This window comes from Adiantum capillus-veneris, chromosome 21 (assembly GCF_014529385.1).
Source record: "Adiantum capillus-veneris isolate H3 chromosome 21, ASM1452938v2, whole genome shotgun sequence".
Classification (NCBI taxonomy): domain Eukaryota; kingdom Viridiplantae; phylum Streptophyta; class Polypodiopsida; order Polypodiales; family Pteridaceae; genus Adiantum; species Adiantum capillus-veneris.
Genome location: NC_140951.1, coordinates 96458504 through 96486249, shown reverse-complemented (window position 1 = coordinate 96486249; position 27746 = coordinate 96458504).

Here is a 27746-nt window from a genome sequence, read left to right as displayed (position 1 = left end):
GTTGATGCAAGAAGGAGCCTCTTATCATGTCCTTGGCAAGCAAGAATTTCTTAATGATGTCAAAGAAATGGGCACCCTAGTGGATGAAAACGGGTGAGGATGATTTCTTGTTGCTCCCATGTAGGTCAATGGTGGCAGCATTAAGAAGTGGCCCAACAAAAGAAAGTGTTGCTGTAGATTCCCTACTGTGATTGAAAAAGAATTTTACGTATGATTTTTTTCAAAAGAGAAAATTTTTGGGCAAGAAATGGAAGGAGATCGGTGCTTTGTATTCAGGATCTCTATGATTGGTCCTGGTTGATTTGGTCAATTGATTGTTGAGACATAGTGGAACTAGAGATCTAATCACACTCACAGGGGGGTAGCAAATTGGGTGGCCATGGTATGCCATGTATATGATCCAAGGTTTTATTTTTGAGAGATCCCTCAACCCACAGACTCTAAAGCTATGATGGGGTCCTTGAAAGGTCTCCAGGCCTAATAAGTAGGAAAATTCCAAGGAACATACCCTTAGCTTGGGACTATAGCCCTAGAGAAATACCTATTCATGTCTTGCAAGCAAAAATGGGAAAAAATATAATGAGCTAAGTATTTTACGGACCTATAACCTTTGCAAATGGGCTAAGGACTCCTCTTCCAAAGCCTTTTTCCTTCTACACAACTGAGGGCACAGTCGTTGTTGGACTCCTCTTTCATTGAAGAAGTTTAATAAATGTTACTTTGTGGGGATGGATAGTTACCTAAATAATTGTGTCCACCCATCCATGATCGACAACCTTAGTCGATCCCACTTACCACCCCACACTCACACATGCGCCTTTATTTCCTAATTACTACCACATTCTTTTTGAGACTTAAAATAATGGTTCTTTTAAATTTTCCATTAACAGGGATTCCTTAAAACAAGTATTGAAAGCAACATTGAAAACATTCTTTATCAAACAAATATCTTCAAACTAAAGATAAGGTAATGTCAACAAAACATTGATTATAAAAACCATGACCATTACTCCTCTTGTCCCAAGTAGACCTATACATCAGCGTAAAAACGGTACCCTTTTCTTTATTCACAGTCTGAAAAAACATCACCCAAAAGTTCGGGTGCCCATACACCAAACCAATTCCCTATACAACTGGGCTCCCCTAGGATAAGAAACGGTATCATAAGATATACAGAGACATATACATGCATGGAGTAAAGACTCTTTATGCATGGGGATAACTACCTTATCATTGGCTAAAAAGCCTTCATTGCTCATCACCTGAAGTGAAAATATTTCAAGGAATCAGAGGTTTCTTGAGACAAGTTGTCATAAGGATGATCAATCAAATTTTCTCGTTAATCTAGACTAACCAAAACATTCCTGAGTACCTATCTATTCCTTAATGTATACAATGTTATAAATTTAAAAGGATTTATGCTACTTATAAACTTATTTCTTAACCAATGATGCACCTAGGACTAGTCCAAAATCTACCTAGGCTTCGAGGTACGCACACTCTTGTCTGTCAAAATGCTACTCGGATCGACCTCATGGTCGTGAGTAGCCCGGCCCTCGTGGTGGTGATATCATCCTCCATTGGCTAATCTGCACGGGTTCTTTTGGGAGCCATATTCTTTATCCTTATAAAAGGATGCTTAAAACTTAGGTAAAGTATCAACAATTCAAAAATTAACCACAAGAATTTCCACAACATATTTTCACCAATTAACTAAATCAAAATTTTCCTACAGTCTAAGCCTTTTATTACACCATGGTATTACAAGAAATTTATTTTTGTGTGATATTGTTATCATGAGTTGCCAATGGCTTGATTCAACTATATAAATTCTCACACAATCCCAAAAATTAATTTGCTACTTTTTTCCTTTGGTTTATAGTAAAAAATAGCGACTTATTGACATGGTAATTTTCTAAACTGAATATCTAAAAAAATATTTTTTATCCTAGCCTCCTTATGGTGTAATTAAATTGGGATAATTATCCTATAATTTTTTGAGTTAATTTCCTAAATTTTCCCTTTTATTTATAGTCAAAAGTGGAGTATTTTTTACTTAATAGTTAGTATAATTGAATATTTGACTAAATGCATTTATGCTAAATTTTTGATAGTGTATTCTATTGCTTAAAACTATCTTATAAATTTCTAAGTAAACTTAGTAATTATCTTTTTTAAATTTCTTCTAAAAACAAAGTATTTAGTTCATAGTAGTTAGTAAAACTAATTATCTCACTAAGATATTTTTATCATAAGTTTTTTAAAGTATATTCTAAATCACAAAAATATCTTATAGATTTCTTGATTAATTTACTAATTATCTCCTTTAATTTTTTTAATAAAAAACAAAGTATTTAGGGCTTAGTAATTAATAAATCTAATTAATTCATAAAGATATTTTTATCACAAGCTTTGAATAGTGTAATCTAAGTCTAAAAATGATCTTATAGTTTCAAAGTTAATTTACTAATTATCTCTTATTTTTTTCTACTAAAAACATAGAATTTATGATTTAGTAATTAGTAGAACTAATAATCTCATTAAAATATTTTTATCACAAGTTATTAACAATTTATTGTAACTTTAAAATTACCTTATAAATTTTAAAGTTAATTTCCTAATTATCTCCTCAAATTTTCCACTGAAAATAAACATTTTAGGATTTAGTAATTAGGTAGACTAAGTATCTCATTAATATATTTTTATTCTAGGGTCTTAATAGTGTATTCTAACTCTTATAATTATCTTATAAGTTTCAAAGTTGATTTACTAATTATCCCCTTCAATTTACAGCTAGAAACGAAAAAATTAGGACATAGTAATTAGTAAAACTAGCCATCTAGTTAAGATATTTTCATCTTAGGTTATTTACAGTGGTTGTAACTTTGAAAATTAATCCATAATTTTTTAATTTAGTTTACCAAATTTCTCTCTTGATTATCTTTTTAAATAAATAATTTTGGGTCTAATAATTAGAAAAAATAATGAATTAATTTTAAAATAATTACCATAATTAGTTAGCAGTATAAAGTTGCTATGATAATTACCTCATGATTTGATAAGCTATATTGCTAGCATCTCCCTTGAGGCAAAATATACCTAGCATAGCTTGATTCTCTTGGGTGGTTCTTGCTGCTAGAAAGTAGTCGTTCATGGCCTCAAGCCATGCTTCGGCATGACACTCGAGGTTCTGTCCTTCTCCCTTGAAAGTGGGAAGTTGGACTTGTTTTACTCGAGTATTACTGTCATAAGATATAATATCTAACTTTACCAAATGATTTTCTCATATTAAACCGATCATTTAATGTGGGAGAATAAACGGGAACAAGAGTTAGAATATAGACATGTGCTTCTAGATAATCTCAACACGGGACCAAAAGGAGAGATGGTTGCATCTCAATAGGGGTCCAAAAGGAGATGGTCTATGAAAGAGCAATGTGCAATAAGTGCTTCTAGACTTACCTCAGCAGGGGACCAAGAGGAGAGATGGTTACATCTCAATAGGGGTCCAAAAGAAGGTAGTCTATGAAAGAGCAACGTGTATCTAATAGAGCTTAAAAGACCTTGGGTATAGCTTCATTAAAGACCTCCAATGGTTAAGTTTAAAAGTCCTTTGACCTTAGGCAAGTTAGGGCTGAGCTTGAGGTGGGAACCCGACCTAAGCTTGATGTGCTTGTCGTGCTTGATGACTAAGGTGCTTGAGGTGCTTGATGACTAAGGTGCCTGAGGTGCTTTTCATGCTTGATGACTAAGGTACTTGAGGTGCTTGTCATACTTAATGAGGAAGGTGCTTGAAAAGCTTCCCATGCATGGGGGGTAAGGTGCTTGAGTCAAAAAGAGACCCTACAAACTTAATGACGAAGGTGCTTGAGAAGCTTCTCATGCATGGGGCCGTAAGGTGCTTGAATAAAAAAGAGACCTTACAAACTTAATGAGGAAGGTGCTTCAGAAGCTTCCTATGCATGAAAGTCCCAAAGTTAGGCACAAAGAGCACCCCTTTTCTCAAAGGGCACATTGGACACATGTCAGACTCTCCCTATGCTTAACCACATGGTGTGCTTGAATGCTATTGTTGGGGCTAAAGAGGGGTCCAATGAGCTTCTAGTTCCACCAAACAAATATCTAGATATTTTCAAGCTCTCTCTCTCTAAGGGGCAAGGAAGACCCTTGTCCAATGACTACCCATGTACTTGAATGCATGATGCATGTGATTGGCTAGGGGGGAGAGGGGTCCAATGAGCTTGAAACATGTGTAAAAGCTACAACTCGCCCCTAGCAAGCAAGGGGGGTGCTGGGGGAACACACACACACACACACACACACACACACACACACACACACACACACACACACACACACACACACACACACTCATTTTGTGGATTCATTCTCACTTGGTGAAAGTTGAGGAACTCCACCTCCTTCTCCAAGCATGTGAGAAGTGAGGGCCTACACCAACACTCTTGGATATGGAATGCAAATCCAACCAAGAGCCATGCTTCAATGCTTAAGCTTGCCATCTTCTCCATCTTCATTACTTTGCTATTATGTATGCTAGCAAGAAGAGTGATGATAAGTGAGGAACTATCTCTTTCTGCTATGAAATGTTTCTTCTTCCTCTTCCCTACCCTCATTCCTTGGTAGCTCTCTCCACCTTAGAAGGTGTTTGAGGCCTTGGGATTGAGGCTTGGGCTAGTTAATGCTTTCTACAAAGTTTATGTTATGCTTGTGATGCATGAAGTTTTCCATCCTGATTGCATCACCTAAGTCACAAGTAGCACTAATATTGTATCGTACCAAGTCTCTCTTGATGGGAGAAACTATAATACAAATGCCTATTGGAGGGGGGGACCAGCTCCGTATAAATTCGGTCCTCAACTGTTGTCATATTCTCTCAACTCTCTCTCTTGCAAAAGTATTGTTCATGCCAAGTTAACTAAGTACTATGTTTATGTTGCTACCATCAATTAAGTTCACCCGCTATGCTCACAAAGTCATTTCACAAAAGTGCTTCATCTAATTTCCTAATTTTGCTACTCTCAAAGTTCATAGGCCATTTCCATTACATTGGTATCAGAGCATTTGGTTTTTTTTTTTTTGCTTAAGAAGAGAGGTCCTTAAGTAGCCTATTAATGGTTGATTTTGTTAATTATGTTAGGGTAAGTGGGACTCGGATCTATTATCGGTTTTGTTGAGTCCACTATGAGGGATATGGTGCACACCTCGAGAGCTTTTGTCTTAATAATGAAATCTTTTTAGACTTGCCTACAACTTTACCATTATTGAGCCATAAGAAGTCCGCAAGGAGCTATCCCTCTGCAACTTCGCTATGTTAGACTCACTCCGCTACTCTCTATAATTAACCAATTCGAGCCGTGGGTGTACATACTTAAGTGCCTATTTTCAAATGCTAAGAGGAGTACCAACTAAGGTTTTGAATTGCCAAAGCATATCTCAAGTAAACACACAAATTTTGTTAACATGGCTGACAATAACCAAGAGAGTAGAATAAACATTGACAACTTTGATTTTGCACATGAAGGTGCTAATGATGATGCCCAATGTTTGTTAATTATCTTGTTACTAGGTTGCAACAAGCTATCAGCAACCTTGCTTTGCAAGCTGAAGTTACTCAGCAACTTTGTGCCTATGGGATTTCCTTTCCTCTCCAAGGGAAGAGAGAGCTTAGGAGGCCTCTTGATGAGACTCCCACAAGAAGACTCTCTCCCATAAGAGAGGATGAATCCAAAGAACGAGAAAATAATGAATCCCTAAGTTCCTCCGAAGATGAGGCTCCACGAAGACGACAGACTAAACGATCGTCAACTCCTCCCAAGAGGAAACGGTCAACCCAAAGTCCTTCTCTTTGTCACTCCGAAAGGGAAGAGAGGAAAGAAAGGAAGAAAAGGGGAAGAAAGAGTTCACCCTCATCTTCTAATTCTTCACCTTTCTTCTCTTTTGATGAAAGCTATGGCTATTCTCCTAGAGAATACAAGAGGGGAGGACATCGCAAATCTTACCCTGCATGGCGAAGTTCATAAAAGGTTAAGAAATTCAGAGAGGGAGGAAAGAGTATCTTTTTTCTTACCTATGATGGCACCTTTGGTGCTACCAACAAAGTATTGGCCTTCATCCAACAATTTGATGCGTCCTTTGGAGATGAGGGCTTCATGGAGTCCTCCAAGCTACGCCATGTAGCTATGCAATTCCAAAAATCGGCTCGTCAATGGTGGCCTAGCCTTCGTGGCAACAGTGAAGCCCCAAAGACATGGAAAACTCTATGAGTTTCCATCATGATGCAATTCCTTGCAAACGATGCAAAGGACAAAGTGTTTACCGAATGGTGGAGCTAGAAGCTTCCTCTCCCATGAGTATATCCACAAATATGTGGACAAGTTTTGGGATTTATATCTCAAGGCTATTGTCTTTTAAAAGATAGACTTCATCGAGCAAAAGCAACAATTCTGTGCGGGATTACCCCAAGAGATGGCCAAGTATGTCAACTCTCAACAACTTGGTTCTATCGCCAAAGTAATCCACTACACCATGTTTGCTTTGCGCATCAATTTCCAACAAGGTGCTAGAAGGAATGTCAAGCCCATGGAAAAAAAGGACAAAAGTGATGCCAAGAGGAAAACCAATGCCCAAAATTCTTACCAAAGCTATTCCAACAACCCAACAATTGGTCCAAGGAGAAGGGAGTTTACAAAGGTAGATATAAACTCTCTCCTAAAGAGCTAGAAGCTTTTTGTATGGACCACAAATGTTTTAAGTGTGGGGATCAAGGCCATGGTTATCGTCCTTTCCCCAAGAGAAATGCCCGCAATGATATTTCTGGAGCTTCTATGTTTGAAGCTCCAAAAGAGGATGCTTATGCCAAGTATTTCTCCTTTCCTATGCTTGGGGAAAGATGCAACAACATGATGCCTTTATTTTTTTTGACCCTCGTTCAACTCACAACTTCATATCCATGGAGTTGCCCACCAAGATAGGCATACAAGCCCACGAGATGGGAGATGCATTGAAATCCAATGGAGCTATCAAGGGACAAGTTGTCTCAATTACTTCCTTAATTGCAAAATTGAGGCTTCATGTCCAAAGTTATGTGGACAATGAGGATTTCTTCATCTCCCCTCTCAAACATGAGAATGTTATTGTTGGGGCACCATGGCATGGCTTCCAACATGAATCTCCCTAAAGGGAGAATCTACTTCACCTACAGGGAAAGAGCATGTACATAGATGCTAATGAGTCGGGGAACACCATATCCTTGCAATAAAGGGAATCAAGAGGAATTAGAGTTGTCTAATTTTGTAAATGGATCCCAATATGTTTTCATTGATGAAATCCCTAGTGAGCTACCTCTAAAATGAGGGATGATGACCATGCAATTGAGCTCCTACGAGGAATCTCAGTGCCTAATAAGCCTCCTTATCGAGTTTCACAAGTTCAACAAGAGGAGATCATGAGTCAAGTGCATGAATTGGTGGAAAAATGGATGGTGAGGTCTAGCTCCTCTCCATTTTGTTCACCATTTCTTTAAGTGCAAAAGAAAGACAACACATATCACATGTGTGTTGACTATAGAGCACTAAATAAGATCACTATCAAAAATAGATTTCCCGTGCCGTGGGTAGAAGATCTATTTGATAATTTACAAGTTTTGGCCTGACAAATTCTCTTTAGGCTATTCAAATTCTCTTGAGGAGTACAAAGGACACCTCTAGGTAATCTTTCAAGTTGTGACAGAATAAGCTTTTCATTAATAAAAAGAAAAGTGAATTTTCCTATAAGAGATTCAATATTTAGGTCACATTATCTCTAATGATGGCACCTGTATCGATCCAACAAATTTAGAGATAATAAAAGGATGGCCTAATCCAAGGAATCTACATGAGGTACAAAGCTTCATAGGTATGTGTGTATACTATAGATGCTTCATAAAAAAAATTCTCGCTAATAGCAGGCCCATTACATGACTTAACAAAAAGAAACGTTAAGTATTCATGGACTACAAAAGTGTAAGAAGCTTTTGAGAAGCTTAAGGAGAAGCCTATCTCTCAACTGTGCTCACACTACTAGATCTCTCAAAGCCATTTGAGGTCCAATGTGATGCTTGTGGTGATTTCCTTGGAGCTATTTTGCTTCAAGAAGGGCATGCCATAGCATATGAGAGTCAAAGACTCAACTTCGATAAGTGAGTATTGGGAAAATATGAAAAAAAGCTACTAGCTATTCTATATGCCCTAAACACATGGAAACACTATCTCTTGGGGACTCCATTCATCCTACAAATGAAAAATATGAAAAAGGGCTACTAGCTATTCTATATGCCCTAAACACATGAAACCCTATCTCTTGGGGACTCCATTCATCCTACAAATGGATCACAAAGCCTCAAGAACTTCACGATGAAAACCAAGCTCTCCAACAAAAAAATGAGGTGGGAAAATTTTCTTTTCAATTTAAATTTCATATTGCTCACATTGCTAACAAACACAATCAAGTGGTCGATGCACTTTCACAATGACAAGGGGTAAATGTGGTTTCTATAGCAACTCACAATGATCTATGTTTTATGATGGATGAGTATGCTACTGCCTAAAACTTTAAATATGTAATTATAGCCTTTGCAATAGGGAAGAAAAAAGAACCATTCACCTTGAAGGATGGTTATCTTCCAAACAACTTTTTGCAATAGCTAACATAGGCTACGCCGAATATGCATCAAGCGGGAGGTATCTATGGTAGTGCATAATATTTCCACTCACTTTGAATAATTCTTGAGCTCACTTGGAGTTCCAAAGTTGTATATGGTAGTTTGAGAGCTCAAGCTTAAACCCATAGTAGAAGGGATTGTGGTGAAAGCTCTTAAAAGGAAGCTTTTAGGCAAGGAGGCTTCATTCTCGAGTATCCACTCTTGAGGATTCACTTTTGAGAGCTCCCTCTCTCTAGAGTGTTCACTCTTTGGCCTAGCCTTGAGCTTAATGCCTATGCTTAAGAGGCTAGTGCTAACCATTGTAATTAAAGTAAGCTCTTCATGATTAATCTAATTCTTATTTTCTCATTAGTCTACTTCTTCTCTACATTTTATCTTGTCATGAAGTAGTATTACAATTTCATTATTCTAGATTTGAGAGATGTATGTAGTTCTTGCTATTAACCACTCTTATCTCTCTACGAGCAACTGATTTGCGATATTTAGCATCACAAATTAGGTTGATTAAGTTGGGACTTAATCTTGTAATTTGTGTGTGTGCCCTATTCTTTTCTTATGTGTAGATAGGTTTTATGAAGCTCTAGCACCATTCACCTCGTGTGTGTAGATATTGATATAGTGTCATAATTAACGTGTGGTAATTAGTGTGTGCTTATCATTAGTGTGCTTGGGGCTTCTAGTCTATGGCAAGTTAGACTTCGGTGGCCTTGATGTGTGTAGGAGTTGTTTGATTAGTGATTAGAGTAGGTTTAGAGTTAGTCTTGCCATGGCTAATCTCTACTTACAATGGAGAGATGATCTTTTGAATCCTCTATTCCATTCATCTGATGCTCGTGCTTCCATGCCCTAGCCGAGTTGCCGATCCAGGGATTTGATAATTTTGTGTGGGTTGCGATTACGTCGTGCTACAATGCCTCCCTACATTTGGTGCCGTTGCCGGGGATCGATAACCTAAGCTAGTGAGTTTAGAATGTGTAGAATAGAGTAATTTCACTACTAATTTTGTTGGTTTTTGAGTGTGTGTAACTTAATTTTGGTTTGATTTGATGATGATGTGCAAGAAATTGATGCTAATGTTGAGTTATGAATACCCCAAACCCCCAATTCCATCTCCAATTTCACTAATTTCATACTAACCCTTGCTAATTTCGCTTCTTTTCATGCTAGTTTTACTAATTTCATGCTAATTTCTACTCATTTTGACTAACCTTGCTAACCTAACCACTAACATTTGAAGTGTAGAGTATGTTAAATCCCCTTGCAAGAGGTGGAATCATCACTCTAATCAAGTTAATTGTGCTAATTTATGCTTAATTTGATGATTGAGTGTTTGATTTTGACCTACAAATGGTCAATTTTGGAGCCAATTTGATGGTGCACACACTTGTGTGTGCAATGATGCGTCTTCATGTGGAGCAAAGGAATAGCTTGGAGTGTAATTACGATGTAAGTGCACTCACTTGTTATGTCAATTTTTGATTGATCAAGGTGATTCAATTTGCTAATTATTTTCTAAAATTAGGTGTGTAACACAGATTGACCTACACTTTGCACCTAATTTGATTCAGTTGGAATAAAATTGATGATCAAATTGTGACTAATGAACCTTGTGTGTATCAAAACAATGCTTGAATCTCATCAAGAATTCATGTGTGTGCATGCACCAAAGAGAAAAAAAAACTGTCAAAATTTTTAAGTGTGTGCACCTAATCTTGAATGTGTGCATACATAAAAATTGATGGAATTGATGATACATGAGTATGCAATCATGTAAATGATATGTATGCTAGGCTAATTCAATCATTGGATAAGCCTAAATGCCAAAAAAATTGGGCAAAATTTGAGTGTGTGTGTCCATCCAAGACCACTTGATTTTCAATGATTGATGGTCAACTGGGACACCTAAATGGTTTTTGATTATGAAATTTTCAAGAAAAGTGTGTGCAATCATTAGGTGTAAGCCTAAATGCATTGCCAATTGAGCCAAATTTCATCTTTTGTGCTTAATTTTTGAGTGTGTGGATTGCTTGATTGGGTAAAAATAGTACTAAATTTTTAGAAATTGAGCATGCATGCATTTACTTATGCTTGACTAAGTTTGCAATTTGTGCATTTCAATGTAAAATTGATGGATTCATTGCATAAATTTTTGGTATAAATTTGGGTGTGTGTGCCTAATGGCATTGAATATCGAAATTAGGGATGAATAATTGGTAGCAATTACCAATTATGATGATTAATTAAAGACCTAAAAAAGTGATGTGTATGTAATTGTTTGACTTTGGATGATTCAATTGGTACTTAATTGAAGATGATTTATGTGCATTACCTTTGTGATCACTGTGCCAATTTGATTGAATATGGTGATTTTTTTTTTGATTTGTGCATTTGTAAGTGCCATAACCAAGCATGCATAGCCATACAAACCATTAATTGAAAAATCCAATTGGGGTTTGAATGATTTTGATGTAGATATGAGCAGTTTTGCAATTATAGAATATGAAAATGAGTTGGGGTGCATCCATTAAGTGTGTGCATCTCCCAACATTGTGAATTGATTCAAGTTTATTCCAAATTTGGGGAGTTTTTTGTGCATGAATTGATTGACTTGAACTTTCATGTGTGCAATTTTGTTACAATCCAATGGAAGTTATTCTTTTATGATTATTCGATCATGCTTAAAAATTGGGATCAATTCCCTTAGAGAATGTTTTGATATAACGTTTCTCATGTTGCTCAATCATGGCATTGAAACCTGCTGTCTGCAGCCTATACTGGTCAAGGATGCCTTTTTTGCCATGCTTTTCTAATGTTTTTGATGCGCTCTTGGACTCAATCAGCATCTCACACACACAGTCAAATTAGAACACATGCATTTAGTGTGGGAACATCCCCTTAAGAAGGTTTTAAATCAACCTCTAATAAATCTAAATGCTCAAGGATCTCGAATACTTTTTGGCCACTTGTGTGGCACGACACATGAGAGACCCTTGGACATATGCTAACATTGGTGCACCTTGTTCAACTGCACAAATCGTGCTCACCTGCTTGTTGTAGACCGTGCCATGCTCGACTGTCCCGCCTTTTGGCAAATACACACACACACACACCATGCTGCTGCGGTGCTGTCCTTGGCTTCCTACTGCCGCCAATGAGACATGCCTTGCCTAGCCGAGATTCACGCCATAAAAACACCCTGCACGGGCCCTTTTTCTTGGCTTGGCGCTCGCAACACACACACACACACACACACACCCATTATTAGTGGATGCAATATTATCTAGCAGCCCCACATTTTTCGTTTCGGCTCAATCAGACCCCACTTGCCCTCTTCACTCGCATAAAGTCGTAGCACATGCTCTCCTGCTTTAACCACACCTGCATGAGTTGGCAGCAGCATGACCCTTCGGTTTACTCTCACTCTCCTTTGCCGACACACACCCACACACACGCGCACTGATCTTGACTGCAGTTCTCGCCCACTTGTAGTGCTGGCCCACCCCCCCCCCCCCCCCCCCCCCCCCCCCCCCCCCCCCCCCCCCCCCCACACACACACACACACACACAGACGATCTTTTGTAGCTCGTACCCTCCTTGCCCTTGCGAGTCTCTCTCTCTCTCGTGACCCCGTAGCTGCAACTCGCAGACAACAAAATCTTTTTCCAGGAAATAAAAGAATTAAAAACTGAAAATTGTAAGCATGAGGAGGTTCCCACCTTGACTTCAAAGAGTGCCTCTCACTGCTATTTTGAACCCCACCAATTCCATGTTCACGTGATTTATCCTAAATCTACAATCTCTAAGAAAAATGTAAATCAAGCTTAAACCTCAAGCCACTACTAACAAATCAAACACATAAGGTTTGGATTAAGGAGGATTTGTTTTTGCTTAAGAATTGGGAATAACGACATGATTATTTTTGGCATTGTGAGCGGATTGATCAAATATGAAATTACTCATGGTACCTATTATAATCCATAGAATTACTAAGTTTTTGTACTTGGTTTGTATGCAATATGTTTTCATGCACTAAAAATTGTGCAACATCTCAATAGGGGTCCAAAAGGAGGTAGTCTATCAAAGAGCAACATGCATCTAATGGAGCTTAAAAGACCTTAGGGTTAGCTTCATTAAAGACCTCCAATGGTTAGTGGTAAAAGTTCTTTGATCTTAGGCAATCTTAGGCAAGCTAGGGCTGAGCTTGAGGTGGGAATCCGACCTAAGCTTGAGGTGCTTGTCGTGCTTGATGACTAAGGTGCTTGAGGCGCTTTTTATGCTTGATGACTAAGGTACTTGAGGTGATTGCCATACTTAATGAGGAAGGTACTTGAGAAGCTTCCCATGCATGGGGGGTAAGGTGCTTGAGTCAAAAAGAGACCCTACAAACTTAATGAGGAAGGTGCTTGAGAAGCTTCCCATGCGCATGGTGGGGTAAGGTGCTTGAGTCAAAAAGAGACCCTACAAACTTAATGAGAAAGGTGCTTGAGAAGCTTCCTATGCATGAAAGTCCCAAAGTTAGGGGAATCTTTGACTTAATCTTCCACTCATCCAAAGAGGAGCCCTTTTCTCAAAGGGCACATGGGACACATGTCAAACTCTCCCTATGCTTAACCACATGGTGTGCTTGAATGCTATTGGTTGGGCTAACGAAGGGTCCAATGAGCTTATAGTTCTACCAAACAAATATCTAGATATTTTCAATCTCTCTCTCTCTAAGGGTTAAGGAGGACCCTTGTCCAAAGACTACCCATGTACTTGAATTCATGCTCCATGTGATTGGCTAGGGGGGAGAGGGGTCCAATGAGCTTGAAACATGTGTAAAAGCTACAACTCACCCCAAGCAAGCAAGGGGGGTGCTAGGGGGTTACACACACACACACACACACACACACACACACACACACACACACACACACACACACACACACACACACACACACACACACACACTCATTTTGTGGATTCATTCTCACTTGGTGAAAGTTGAGGAACTCCACCTCCTTCTCCACGCTTGTGAAAAGTGAGAGCCTACACCAACACTCTTGGCTATGGAATGCAAATCCAATCAAGAGCCATGCTTCAATGCTTAAGCTTGCCATCTTCTCCATCTTCGTTACTATGCTATTATGTATGTTGGCAAGAAGAGCGATGATAAACGAGGAACTATCTCTTTCTGCTATGAAATGTTTCTTCTTCCTCTTCCCTACCCTCATTCCCCGCTAGCTCTCTCCACCTTCGAAGGTGTTTGAGGCCTTGGTATTGAGGCTTGGGATAGTTAATGATTTCTACAAAGTTTATGTTATGCTTGTGATGCATGAAGTTTTCCATCTTCATTGCATCACTTAAGTCACAAGGAACACAAAGATTGTATTGTACCAAGTCTCTCTTGATGGGAGAAACTATAATACAAATGCCTATTGGAGGGGGGAACCGGCTCCGTATCATTCCGGTCCTCAACTGTTGTCATATTCTCTAAACTCTCTCTCTTGCAAAATTATTGTTCATGCCAAGTTAACTAAGTACCATGTTTATGTTGCTACCATCAAATAAGTTCACCCGCTATGCTCACAAAGTAATTTCACAAAAGTGCTTCATCTAATTTCCTAATTCCGCTACTCTCAAAGCTCATAGGCCATTTCCATTACAATTACCTTGAGATTGAATAGTTGAGGTTTAATACTAAATGAAGATCTACCTTGTTTATATCTTCAAACTTATCTCTTATTTAAAAAGTTTACACACTAAATGAAGACAATGGCCAAACCATAAACAAAACAACTTTATTCAAAATATACATGACATAGCATACCCATGAAGACCATAATATGTACAAAGTTGATACAATCCATGAAGATCCTAATATGTAAAAGAGTAACAACAGTCCTATACTAGAATCTTGTGAAGTATGGGTGGGTCAAACATAGGATCAAAAAATACAACATCTTTCGGCCCTCTAAAACTAGGGCCTACACCCATGGGTCTAATCCTACCTGGGTAAATCACTTTAGACAATTGATCAAACACCCACTGACTTTGAGATACTTGAACATCATCTACTGTAATGGTTTCATCCAGTCTCTTTATTCCAATGAAGAAGTAGAATTAGAATCCAATAACTCAGACTGCTTCAGCCCACTTGAGTCTCTTCAAATTATGTGCAAAGCCTCCTAGATCTCTCCCATTAATGAGTAAGATTCCACCAGACCTGAGAAAACATATTGTCTAACAACTTCATCACACTTTTTTGCCTTGGATAGTGTTAAGATGTGCATGCTCCCATGAACATAACGTTGAAAACCATGAACTTGCGGTACGCCTAATGGATGTCTTCCTACATTGATAGGAAAATTCTCTTTTTTTCTTTTTCTTTTTCTTTTCAATACATCTCACAATTAAAATTTAAACACAACTTATTTCAACCCAGTACCTTAAACATTTCCTAGGTTCAAGATCTTAATTAACACACGCTTTGATACCAAGTGAGAGGTCCCCTACCCCCAAACACTAAATTCATGATCGGTTCCTTGATAGGTCTCTAGGCCTAATAAAAAACAAGAGTCTCTAAGTAGGAAAACTCGAGGGAGCAGACCCTTACCATAAGCAATGGCTTGGGACTATAGCCCTAGAGAAAGACCTAGTCCTATATCGCAAGCAAAATTGGGACAAAATCTAAATACCCAAAACTTTTTTGTCCTTATAACCTCTAAAATGGGCTAAGGATCCCTCTTCCAACTCTTTTTTCCCTCTATGTGAGTGTGGGCACAATCATTGGTGGACTCCTCTTCCAGAAAAGAAGTTTGCTAAATGTTAGTGCGTAGGAAATGATAGTTACCCGACTAATTGAAGAGTGCAATGCAAAAAAGTCCTGCGTGCAATTCACTATGTACGTGCAAGGAGGGGAGAAGGAGAGAGTCCAAGGAGAGAGTCCAAGGTTTTGTGTGGGTGGGAAAACTCTCAAAGTGAGTTGCCCCTTATTCTTTGTATATGTAGAAGAATAAGCTCAGTGGATGGTTAGACATTGGAGGTCGTCCGACTCAAGCAAAGGCACAATGCATATAGCCCAATAGACTCCCACTTAAAGGAAAATGTGCCAATAAGTGGGCCTTACTAGCTAAACTACTAATATGTACAAGAAAATGGTTGAGAGACTCTCTCAACCTACACCCATTGGCTCGCTTAGTTGATCTACATGCAAACGTATTAGCTCTAGTGATAGGCGAGCGTGTGTATCCATACTTAGCCTCCATGTAAATCCCACGCCAACTTTGTATGGTTTATAAAACTCCACTATGAATCATTCTAGTGTCAGTAAATCATACGATTGACAATACCTGTTGCAAATACTCCCACTACAACTGCTAGGTCGGGCCTCAACTCTAGTAGATCATACATGAGACACCCAAACATTGACAAAATATGCACAAACCTGGTTGTCCTAGCCTCCCCGGTGCTATCTGCATGCACTACATCATTAGAACTACTCATCCTATATGGATGCGTCACTATCAACACTAGGATGGCTATGTCCCTCTCATCCATAATTAGAACTATACATCTGCATCAATCAACCTCTAGCATGAGCATATCAAAAAACTCCATGTCGGTCAGCTTTGTTTGTGTCTCTAGGGAGTAGACCTGCTCTACCTCAGTCTGCACAGACTTTGACAGTGTTTGTTGTGTCTCACTGGAGCAATCCTGCTCTAGCTCTGCATCTGCAAAGTCCACTGGCATGCCTTGCATAGCTAAATGCTCTGTCTCGTGATCGTAGTGGAAATCATCCGCAAAGGAGACACATCTCGTCTCTTGCTCAAAGCATGCCAACAACAAAGACAAGACCATGCCGTCTCAAACCTTAGATACATGCATAGGATATATCAACCCATTGTAGGATCCTCTAGCAATCACTAATGAATTGAAATGCATCTAGAAAGATTGCTCTCTAAGCAGTATCTGACACCCATAATCTACCAAATATCTCATTGAGATCAAACTCTATCTCAACTGAGAAAAATAGTGCACATGTCGTAGCATATATGATGCACCACTAGGAAATGACAAGCAAACATCTCATGCACCTGCAATGTCAAATGCCAAACCATCGGCCAAGTGCACACAACCAAAGCAGTATATGACACCCATAATCTGCTAACTATCTCATTGAGATCAAGAGTCTATCTCAATTCGAAAAAATAGTGCACATGTCGTAGCATATATGATGCATTACTAGGCAACAACAAGCAAACATCTCATGTATCTACGATGTCAAACGCCAAACCAGATCAAGTGCACACAACCAAAGATCCCACTAGATAAGGTGCTACAATGTGGTGCAAGGATGCCTATCTTGATATCATTTTCAGTATGGGAGGAGTCCTAGAAGTTGTCCCATATTGAGGTGTTGCAATAGATTTTATATTAACGTGTTGCAGTAGTTCCATACTATACACGAAGTGGAATAGATAAAGACCCATTAATGACGCCTATAAATAGGACCTATTAATATCATTTGGGATCCTTAACCTAGGGGAGAGACATAGGAGCACTTTTAAAGCATACACAATAGCATACAATTACCTTTCATAAACTAAATAGTTTTGTTGTGTGCCTATAGCTATGGCTACCTTCAACTTTTACACAATGGATAGATTTGTTGTGTGCACAATGAGTAAATTAGGATAGCTACCTTTAATTTTTGCATGATTTCTGAAGGAGTACGAGCGGAAGTGTGACGTGAGAGAGAGTGCAAGAAGAAGAGCACGACGATATGGTGAACTCGCATTGTTGTAATGTGTAGAGCATAGTGAGTTCTTATTAGGTTTTTACAAAAGAATATGTGTACATACCTAGAAAATAACCAGAACGAGACAAGATTTCCATTCCCTTCTTGGACATATGTCCTAACCGGCTATGCCACAAAGAAATGTTTGGCTGCTCGGTTACATTGATTACATTTTTAGAGACATTTGATACATAAATCATGTAAAGTCCTCCAGACTTTACTCCATGTGCTACTGTCATAGAACCCTTGGATATCTTCCACATGTTTTGTCCAAAAGTGGTGACGTAGCTAGCATCATCAAGTAAACCTGTGCTGATCAAGCTCTTTGTAATTGCGGGAACATGTCTCACATTTTTCAGCATGAAAGAAGAGCCATTCTGAAACTTCAATTGAACATCTCCAACACCTAAGATCTCACATGTCTGCCCATTGCCTAGCCGAACATGATCTTTAGTGGTCACATAAGAGGTAAACCACTCCTTGTTTGGAGACACATGAAGTGATGCCCCTGAGTCTATAATCTAGTCACTTAGTGCATGTCCATCAGATGCTGTAAGAAGAGCTGAGTCCATTGTATTCTTCAAGAAGTAGATGTCTCCTGACACTAGACTGTCATCCTCTGCAACAGTGTTTGTCACATTTATTTCTTGAATCTTCACTGAGGACTTGTTCTTCTCACCATGGTCTTCAACTTTCTCTTTGCCTTTTTCTGATTTCCATTCTCTGCAGTCTCTTTTCATGTGACCCTTCTTGCCACAATGGTGACATTCTATGTCACTCTTGCCTTTAGCATTGCGGGACTTGCTACGAGACTGATTCCTCTTTCCACCTTTGTACTTTTCTTTGGTCCTTCCCCAGACAACTAAGGCTGTTCCTTTGCCTTTGTCCATTGTCTTTCTGTTGGTTTCTTCAGTAAGCAGACTGCCTTCTACACCTGCTATGGTCAAACCATCTAGAGGTGCAGAATTACTCAAAGCTGTTGGAAAAGTGTCCCAACTTTCCGGCAATGTGATCAACAAGAACGTAGCACTAACAGGTTCATCAAACTTGACACCTTGAGCTGACAACTAACTGTAGATGGTGTTGAATTCATTCAGATGATTGGACATAGTTGTCCCTTCTTTCATCTTCAAGTCAACAAGCTTCTTAAGCCAGTATACCTGTGAAGCTGCACTCTGCTTCTCATAAAGATCACTCAGCTTTGTCCATGCTTCATAAGCCGACATCTTGTCTGCTACATTGAAGTAAACACTTTCTGCCAAAGTCAGCATAATGGTAGAAAGTGCCAATTCATCCATTTCGCTCCATTCATCTTCGTCCATATCTTTTGGTTTTATCCCCTTGAGATTTAAAGGTATTATCTGCTTCTTTTGTACCAACACGTGCCAAATTTGCTTCTTCCACAATGGGACATTGGTTCCATCCAGCTTCTTGATATTGTAAAGAGTAGTGTCCTGTGATCTAGCCATAGCTATGCTTCACAATAGTTTACTTTCCTGGGAAAAATTCGCTAGAGTTTCCCCTATAAACTGACCTCTGAACCAATATCAACCTGTCAAATGAACCAAGAAAGCTTCAGATTCTGCAGAAATTTCGGCAGAGTCTCCTTTGTAAAATGGCTCTGGTGTACTCAAAAAACAGACCAAAAAACAGCTCAAAAACCACTGTCTCTCTAACACTGTAAGCTGTGGGTAAACCTTTCCTGCACCTGTACTGTCTCTCACTGTCCTGTAAGCATAGATTACGACAATGCCTCAACGGCAGTAAAGCAAAGATGCAATCCCAACTGTCTAACTCACAGTCAATACATCCTAGCTGCCTATCTAAGGGTTCTCGAGGGATCGCTCCAAGACCTGTATCACCGAAAGGATCTCAAAATTCGAGAATCCCCCAGCTCAATAAAACCTCACTCAACCCTCAACAAAGGCTACAGGAAATCTGACAATACATAGACTTCCCACAAAGTCATACATCCACAAATTTCCCACTGTATGCTTTAACCGCTGCGGCGGTTGTTTGCTACGTGACTCACAACCAACAAACCCTCAACAGACATACATCATCTCTGACAATAGATCCCATGTGAAAGTACCTACAATATCAGGATGAAATCTGGAATATCAAGCAACAAACACAAGCTACCTGATGAACTAGTGGATGTCGCCTATAATCTGTGTGTAGATGCACCCGTGTCGTATGTGACACGCCTCCAAGAACTGTGAGCCGTCCTTTGATGTGTAGACAGCCACAAATCAGCACTCTGGGAGTGCCGATATCCTGAGCACCTGCAGTCGTAAGCCGAAACCCCAAATTTGCAGAGTCGGATCTGCACCCGCCAAGACCACGTAGTCGAAAATGGCATGCGTAGAACTTTGTCGAAGCCGAACGGTGACCGAGATGACTTCATAATGAAATTCTAAGAACACCAAGACCTTCGGGCTTACCCACAAGATTTGGGGCCGTGTCTTCGCCTGTCGAATCTCACTCCAATATGAGCAGGTGACTCTAGCTTCCTGCAATGCTGCCCCGAGCCTCGATCTGAGCTCTGATACCAGTTGAAGGAGTACGAGCGGAAGTGCGACGCGAGAGAGAGTGCGAGAAGAAGAGCACGACCATATGGTGAACTCGCTCTGTTGTAATGTGTAGAGTATAGCGAGTTCTTATTAGGTTTTTACAAAAAAATATGTGTACATACATGGCGGCCCGCCCACTTACCTGGGCGACCACATTGGGCTTTATACCCCAACAATTTCTTTTAGTTCTTCCCCCCCACTCAAAGGCTTTCCCTTTCCCTTTGAGCTAGTTATTCATGGGATCTACTACCATGGCATGATCTTTAATGGAACATTGATACAACAAAAAACTTATCAGATCTAGAAGTGGGTACAAGCCAAGCTAAGGATGTTTAGAGGTGTATATCAATGTGCAAGAGCATGTATGAAGGACAATGGGAGCAAGAGGTATCCACAAGTGTATGTTTTTGGTGTTTTTCTTGCCATGAATCTCTTTTTTGGGCCTAATCCAATGGGCTATTCAAGATGTCTAAAACTGATGAGATTGTGTTGCAAAGAAGGTCTTTAAAGTGCTCTCCAAGATGGTCTAGATGGCTCATCAATTGAAGCTATAATGGTCAAGATATTGTAGGTCAAAGAGAGGTGGCTTGCAGTCCTCGTCCGGGTGGACAAGTGTGACAATGGCTCAAGGAGTACATGAGCCAATATGTTTGAAGTGCTTGATTTACAATGCATGCTGATCTTTTCAAATATGCAATTGAATTCTAGATGATTAAGTTATGAGTAAAAGAAAATTGGTCGGGGACTAGTTTTGCAATGGACTTTTGGTGGGTTTTTACAGGATGTCAATCAGACAAGGGAGTAGATAGTTATGTGTTTTCCAAGTTGTGTCCAAAAAGTTTTTTTTATAAAAAGTTTGTGGGTTTTTTCAATCCCTAAGGGGGTGCTTCCCCGTGGGGCTACCATGTGGCGTCAAAATAAACCAATATGTGATATCAAAGGTTAGCATTGTGAACTATATATATAAAGTGGGTGCCTCCATATTTGCATCACAAGGAAGGAGAGAGCTGGGAGTGTCCTCTATGGCGGTTCCTTCTCCTTCCTTGCATGAGCATGGGTGGGCACCACTGTGTGCTATTGTTCCCTAGGTGATTGCGGACAATCTGGAGCATAGTGCCCTTCCTCCCTGCGATTGTAGCACTGAATAGGAAACTACCTAGCTTTGCCCCTACCTGCTCTTGGTTGTCCTTTGTCCGTCACACTTAAATGGAGCTCTTGTAATTGTTATGATAAATCTTGAACAGTTTGTACCCAATTTTGTGGAATGGTTGTCACACCTCTATTTGCATGATTCTCCACTTGAACTTCAGCTCATGGACTCTGAGGTTGAATGGGAGCCAACACCTCATAGTGCAATGTGCCTTGCTCAATCTTCTTCTTGAACTTTCTACTCTTTGCTCAAGAAATCACCACAACATCTTTGTAATTCTATGGACTCTCAAAATCCACCTTTTCATGCAACTTTAGGTCAAGCATGTCATAAACTTGTATAACTTGAAGTATTCACCATTGGCCAAGTGCATTACCAAACACTTAAATCTTCACTTACATCCTATTTAAGAACCTTCAATTTTGTATCCATGTCAATCACAGACACCTCTTTGCAAAAATCTTGTAGAAAACAAACCCGTAGGGCTAGCCATGCCTGCCTCGGTTCACCTTCTAATGCATGAAACCATGTCGTGACCTTGCTATGCATCACCAACATGATGGTCCACATCTTGCTATCTTCATTTGGTATACGCACATAGCATATACAATTTGAAGTTTGCAATCCACTCATCCGGATTCTCCTCCCAAGTTAAGATTGATCCATAACTTTGTGCCACCATTTGTTTGTTCAAAAACCGGCTCTTTCACTTCGACAAAAGAGAAATTAGTTTTCTCTTCAATGGGGGTCACCAAAAGGTAGAGAGAGGAAATGGAGAGCTCAACTAGAACACACAAAAATACCCCTATATAGCATCCCTATCCTCTCAAAAACACCTTAAAAAACACTAAATGCTAGCAAAATTTCACCTATGCACAACTCAATACACATATGCTCTATAAGAGCATAGCTCAACACAAACACCCAATGCTTTGGGTTTCCAATGCACACACCTCTCTCTTGGTCTCTCTTTGCATACACCAACAACTCGAGAGGCACAAACGCACTCAATGGACACCACAAGCACTAGCGAAAAATAGAAATGAAGAGGGGGAAGGGGTAATCGACACTGAGAAGCAATGAAAATGGCTTGATTGAGCTCAAAAAACTTGTATAGAGCCTTCTCTTCCAAAAATCAATTTGCATCCTCCTTCCTAGTTTAAAAAAAACTCCATGCACACTTCCCAAGACGTTCACAAAAAGGGGGGTTTCACTTTTTTAGTAGTTTGCTTTCGACCATACAAGTTCCCAATTCTTTAAATACTTTTTTCATGTGCAACCACCACTTGGTTGGTGATGGCCCATGAGTTTTCTTGCCCACCACAAATGTCTCTTCTATTCCCATCAAAAGAGGACACCATTCCCCTCCTCATAGGATATTGGTCCCTGTAGGCCCACACGACATCACCACCATGCACCACATCAGTTGTACCTCTACCATTTTTTGGTAGAAGTAGAGGGTAGGGGTGCTCAATGGTCAAAGGGAGAAACCGATTAACAATCCTACACCACCTATCTCACTTGGTAATGATGAAGTTCGTAGAATTAACATTATTGGAGTGGATAAACAGGATGTTGATGTATTTTCCAACAAGAGGGCACAAGGAGAAAAAGAGATAGAGACAAAATAGAAAAATAGATCCCAAAAAGTTAATGACAAGGTAGATGCACATAAAGAGCAGGCAAAGACTAGCAAGAATAGAAGGCATCACAGAATAAAGCACATGGATTTCTAGCTTGGATGAGGTCATCTTGAATACAATCTAGTGAGTGATGTTAAGAATCAAAAGTCTAACATTACATTTGGGTAGTTTTTAGCATAGAGCCCCAAGTTGACGAGACAATGGTCCACTAGTGTTAGTACTAGGCTTCCATGAGTCAAAGGAGGTGTATGATGTGCAAAATATGGCCTTAAGAGTAGGGAATTTAGTGGATGTGCTTTTTCTTGTTGATGCACTTATTGAAAAGAAGATGTAGATACATGCATACATCGATGGTGGAGCTACAATATGTCCTATGACAAAGGCTACTACGAGGGACGCAAGGGTTAAAGTGGTGTTCAAATCAAATGTGTGATTGAGAAGCGAGGTGTTTGGGCATAGATTAGGATGTGAAAGTAAAGGTGATGGGTATTGAATGCCTCGTTAACTTTTTTGTGATGAAATCAGGTGATAATTTCTACCCTATAATCTTGGGGAGGCCATGGTTTCTTGCAATAGGAGCCAAGGATGACTAAGAAAGTGACATGTTCACCTTGTGAGACAAATATAATGGCAGGTAGCTAGTGTTGGATTTGAATACCAAGAAAATCCACTTCCATCCTATGGTAGAGGGTGATAGGGTTGATTCAACAATGAGCTATGAGTATGAGACTGAGTCGGCTTATGATGAAGGTAGCACATGTATGGAGGAAGAGGAGAGAGATGATGACCTTTTGAAATTGATGTAGATATATTCAAAGTTACCATCGATACTCCCCTTGCAAAAGAAAGTATGCAGTCTCAAGTTCTTAGTGTAGATATAGTAGAGGTGGAGGGCATGCTAGGTGAAGACTTAACTAAGCAAGAGAAGAAGAGTTTTGTGCGGTTGTTTGTATCTTATCTTGATTTGTTTGCAATGGAGTACAAGGACATACGGGGATCCAAAGGGGTGGAACACTGGATTCTACTCAAAGTGGGATACATACCAAAGGCACAGAAGCTACCAAGGCTAGGAGATATTCAATAGTAAGCTTTATGCAAGGAAATCAATAAGCAAATTTGAAGCAGGTACTATCTACACTGTGCAAGAATTTGAGTGGTTTCTCCAGCTTTTGCCACGCCAAAAAATAATGGAAAGTGGAGTGTGTGCGTTAATTAAAAGCCATTAAATGCTGCTACAAAGTGGAATCACTACCCTTTTCCATTTCAAGATGAAATTTGAACCGAGTAGCAGGTCATGGGTGGTATTTGATCATAGATGACTTCTTCAGGTATTTTCAAACTGGTATTTATCTTGAAGACCTGCTAAAGACCTTATTTATTTCTCCATGGAAATGTTTCGCTTATTGCAAGATGCCCTTAAATTTCATTAATACTTATGTAGCTTTCTAGGACTGGATATAAATGTGTTTGGACCTTATCTAGATAAATTTATCAAGGTATTTATGGAAGATATAGGATGCTATAGTTCTAGGGTTGATCATATGTCAAAGCTAAAGCTATGTTTCCAAAGGCTGGATGAGGAAGGTGGTCAGTTGAATCCAAATAAGTACATTTAGGTCATGTGGTCTCACAAAATGGTATAGAGGCTGATCCTAAGAAGGTGAAGGATTTTGTGTTGATGGAACATCCTACAAGTGCTCCATGTTTGGCTTCATTTGTGCACAAGTTGGAGTATTTGTCTCCATTTTTTTGGATGCTTTCATAGTATGTATACCCTCTTCAAAAGATGAGCTAATAGGTTCATGGGTTTTAGTGGATTAAAGATGCACAAGGAGCTTTTGATAGATTGAAAGAAATCCTTTGCCAACTACCTACGATTTGTCCTCCCAACCACAAGGATGACTTTTATGCTGCTATGACGATGGGTATAGTTGCCATTGGAGTTGTTTTGCTATAGAAAGTGGGTAGATGTTACAAGCCCATATAGTCATGGGGAAATGACTTATATTGAAGCTGAGTAGTGGGCGATGACCTTGGTGTTTGCATGCAAAAAGTTTAAAGTGTACTTGATTGTTTCCAAATTTTATGTGCTCACATCTAACAATTTTCTACCTTAAGTGGCACTTCATTTCAATCCAAGGAGAGGTATCATGAAATGGGTGTTGGAGTTGTAGGAGTTCATGTTTGATTTAAGATTGACCACACTAGCACGTCTCCTGGTAGATATCTTGGTCAACAAAGGTGTTTATTTGTCGGTGGTGGTTCGAGAAGAAGTGGCAAAGAGCATGACTTGGAAGGTGCTTTTGTGATGTGGTTTTACAAAGTGGTAATACAAAAGTTTCAAGGTAAAGTTATCTTTCCTAAAGCTTATGAACTTGAAGATGTTCACACAAACAATAAGTCCAAGTATTTCGCTCTCCTTCTGGGCCCAAAGCAGTGTGTAGAGTTTGGAATTTCCAAGCTCATAGTGAAAGATGATGCACTTGTGGTCATCAAGCAACTTCTAGGTAGTGTGGTAAGTAAAGAGAGATTCTCTCAAGAAATGTTTTTTCTCCATTTATAAGTTGTTGAAGTTTTTTGAAGCAGTACAATTCAAGCATGCCAAGAGGAAGCAAAATCACATAATAGACCAACTGGCTAGTAGTCATGTGCAAGTACGTGTAGTAGGGCTATATGTATCACCCACCACATATGTAGGTAAGTGTTGATTTTGGATAGAGGTCAAGGGTTTTAAAGCATATTGGTGCATGCACTAGTGGAAAAGTTGGGCATCCAACACAAGTTTTCTTCACCCTACCATCCTCAGTGGAATGGTTTGGTTGAGAGTGCTAATGGGCTAATTTTCAAGATGCTAACAAAGTATGTGTACAAGCAGGTAGAGGGTTGGGAAGCTAACCTTGAAACATGTTTGTGGGCTTACAAAACATCCTAAAAGGTTTCCATTAACTTTACCCCGTATGAATTGGTTTATGGCAAAGAGGCAGTGCTACATGTACATGTCCAATTGGGTGCATTGAAGGGTATCTGGTGAGTTAATACAGGCTCATCAAGATGTTTTCTAGGACAAGATTGCTTGCCTAGAAGCATTGAAGATGGACAAGGAAGCTACAACAGATTTCTATACAAAGTAAAGAGAGAAAAGGATTACAGAGTTCAACCAAATCTTGCCATATAAGAAGATATAGTGATGAAATATAGGAGTTATTTTGACTTCACCTTTTAGAAGAAGTTCAAGAATAAGTGGAAGGGACCATACAAAGTCTACAAAGCTTTTCCCAATGGTATTTATCAGCCGGTGCAGTTAAATGGTAAACATCTCAAACACAGGGTGAATGGTGCACGTCTCAAGTTATCCTTTGTTATGAAATTGGTGCCAAATGTGCATCAAGTTTTAGTTGAAGGAATTTGGCAACCCACTCGGAGAAGTTGTAGTAAACATGAATAAAACTTTGTACATATGGTTGTAGCTTTTGTTTTTGCTTAGTTTTTTTCTGGTTTTGTAGTTTCAAATTCAATACGTACCCATTTTGGTTGAAAATAAATGTTCAACAAGTGGGTTGGGCAATGATGGTACAACCAAAGAGTGCCAAAAATATAAGTGGGTATAAGCCAATCTATGGATGTTTGTAGGTTTATATCAAAGTCCAAGATCACGTATGAAGGACAAGGGGAGTCAAATGTATCAAAAAGTGTATGGTTTTTTGACTAGAAAGCTCTATTTTGGGGCTAATACAAATGGCTACTCAAGATGTATAAAATTGAGAAGACTGTGTTGCAAACGGAGGTCTTCAAAGTCCTATCCAAGCTAGAAACTGGCTCATTAATCAGATCTATAATGGTCAAGATATTGTAGGTCAAAGGGAGAAGTGGTTTGCAGCTCCCCATCGGGTGGGACAAGTGTGGCAATGGATCAAAGATCATGTGACCTAATTTGTTTGAATTAATCAATTTATGGTGCATGCAAATTATTTTAGATCTACAATCGAAGTCCAAATGATCAAGTTATGGGCAAAAGAACATTGGTTGGGGGCCAGTTCTACAATGGTTTGCCGCTTTGGAAAGCATGCCATCAAAGATTTTCTAGGGCTTACTAGAGATTGCAGAGGTATGTAGCATGTGGAACACTCTAGAATTTACAACACAAAAATTAAATCTCCGAGCCATAAATTATGGCTGGTTGAACTCAGCATGTAATGGAATTTGCCTATTCAATTTGAGAATAGTGGAATTTAATGAGAGTACTTTCAAGAAATGATTTTGTGAGCATAGCGGGTAGACATTTCAGCTCGGCAAAGTCTATCTTTTGAAAGACAGTAGCTTTGAGATGTAAATCCCAAAACTTATCTACATACTTGTTGATAGACTCATGAGAGAGGAGCTTCAAGCCGCGCCATTCGGTAAGAACTTTATCTTTAGTATCGCTTGGAAGAAATTGCTTCATGATGGAAACTCGTAGAGTTTTCCATGTCTTTGGGGCTTCTCCATTGCCACGAAGGCTAGCCCACCATTGACGAGCTGATTTTTGGAAGTGCATAGCTACATGGCGTAGCTTGGAGGACTCTGTGAAGCCCTCGTCCCCAAAGGCCGCATCAAATTGCTGGATGAAGGCCAACACTTTGTCGGTAGCACCAAAGGTGCCATCGTAGGTGAGAAAAGAGATACTCTTTCCTCCCTCCTTGAACTTCTTTAGCTTTTGTGACCTTCGCCATGCAGGAAATGATTTGCGATGCCCTCCCCTCTTGTATTCTCTAGGAGAATAGCCATAACTTTCATCGGAAGAGAAGGAAGGTGAAGAAGAAGGAGAAGAGGGTGACCTCTTCCTAGCCCTTTTCTTCCTTTGTTTCCTCTCTTGCCTTTGAGAGTGATGAGGAGAAGGACTATG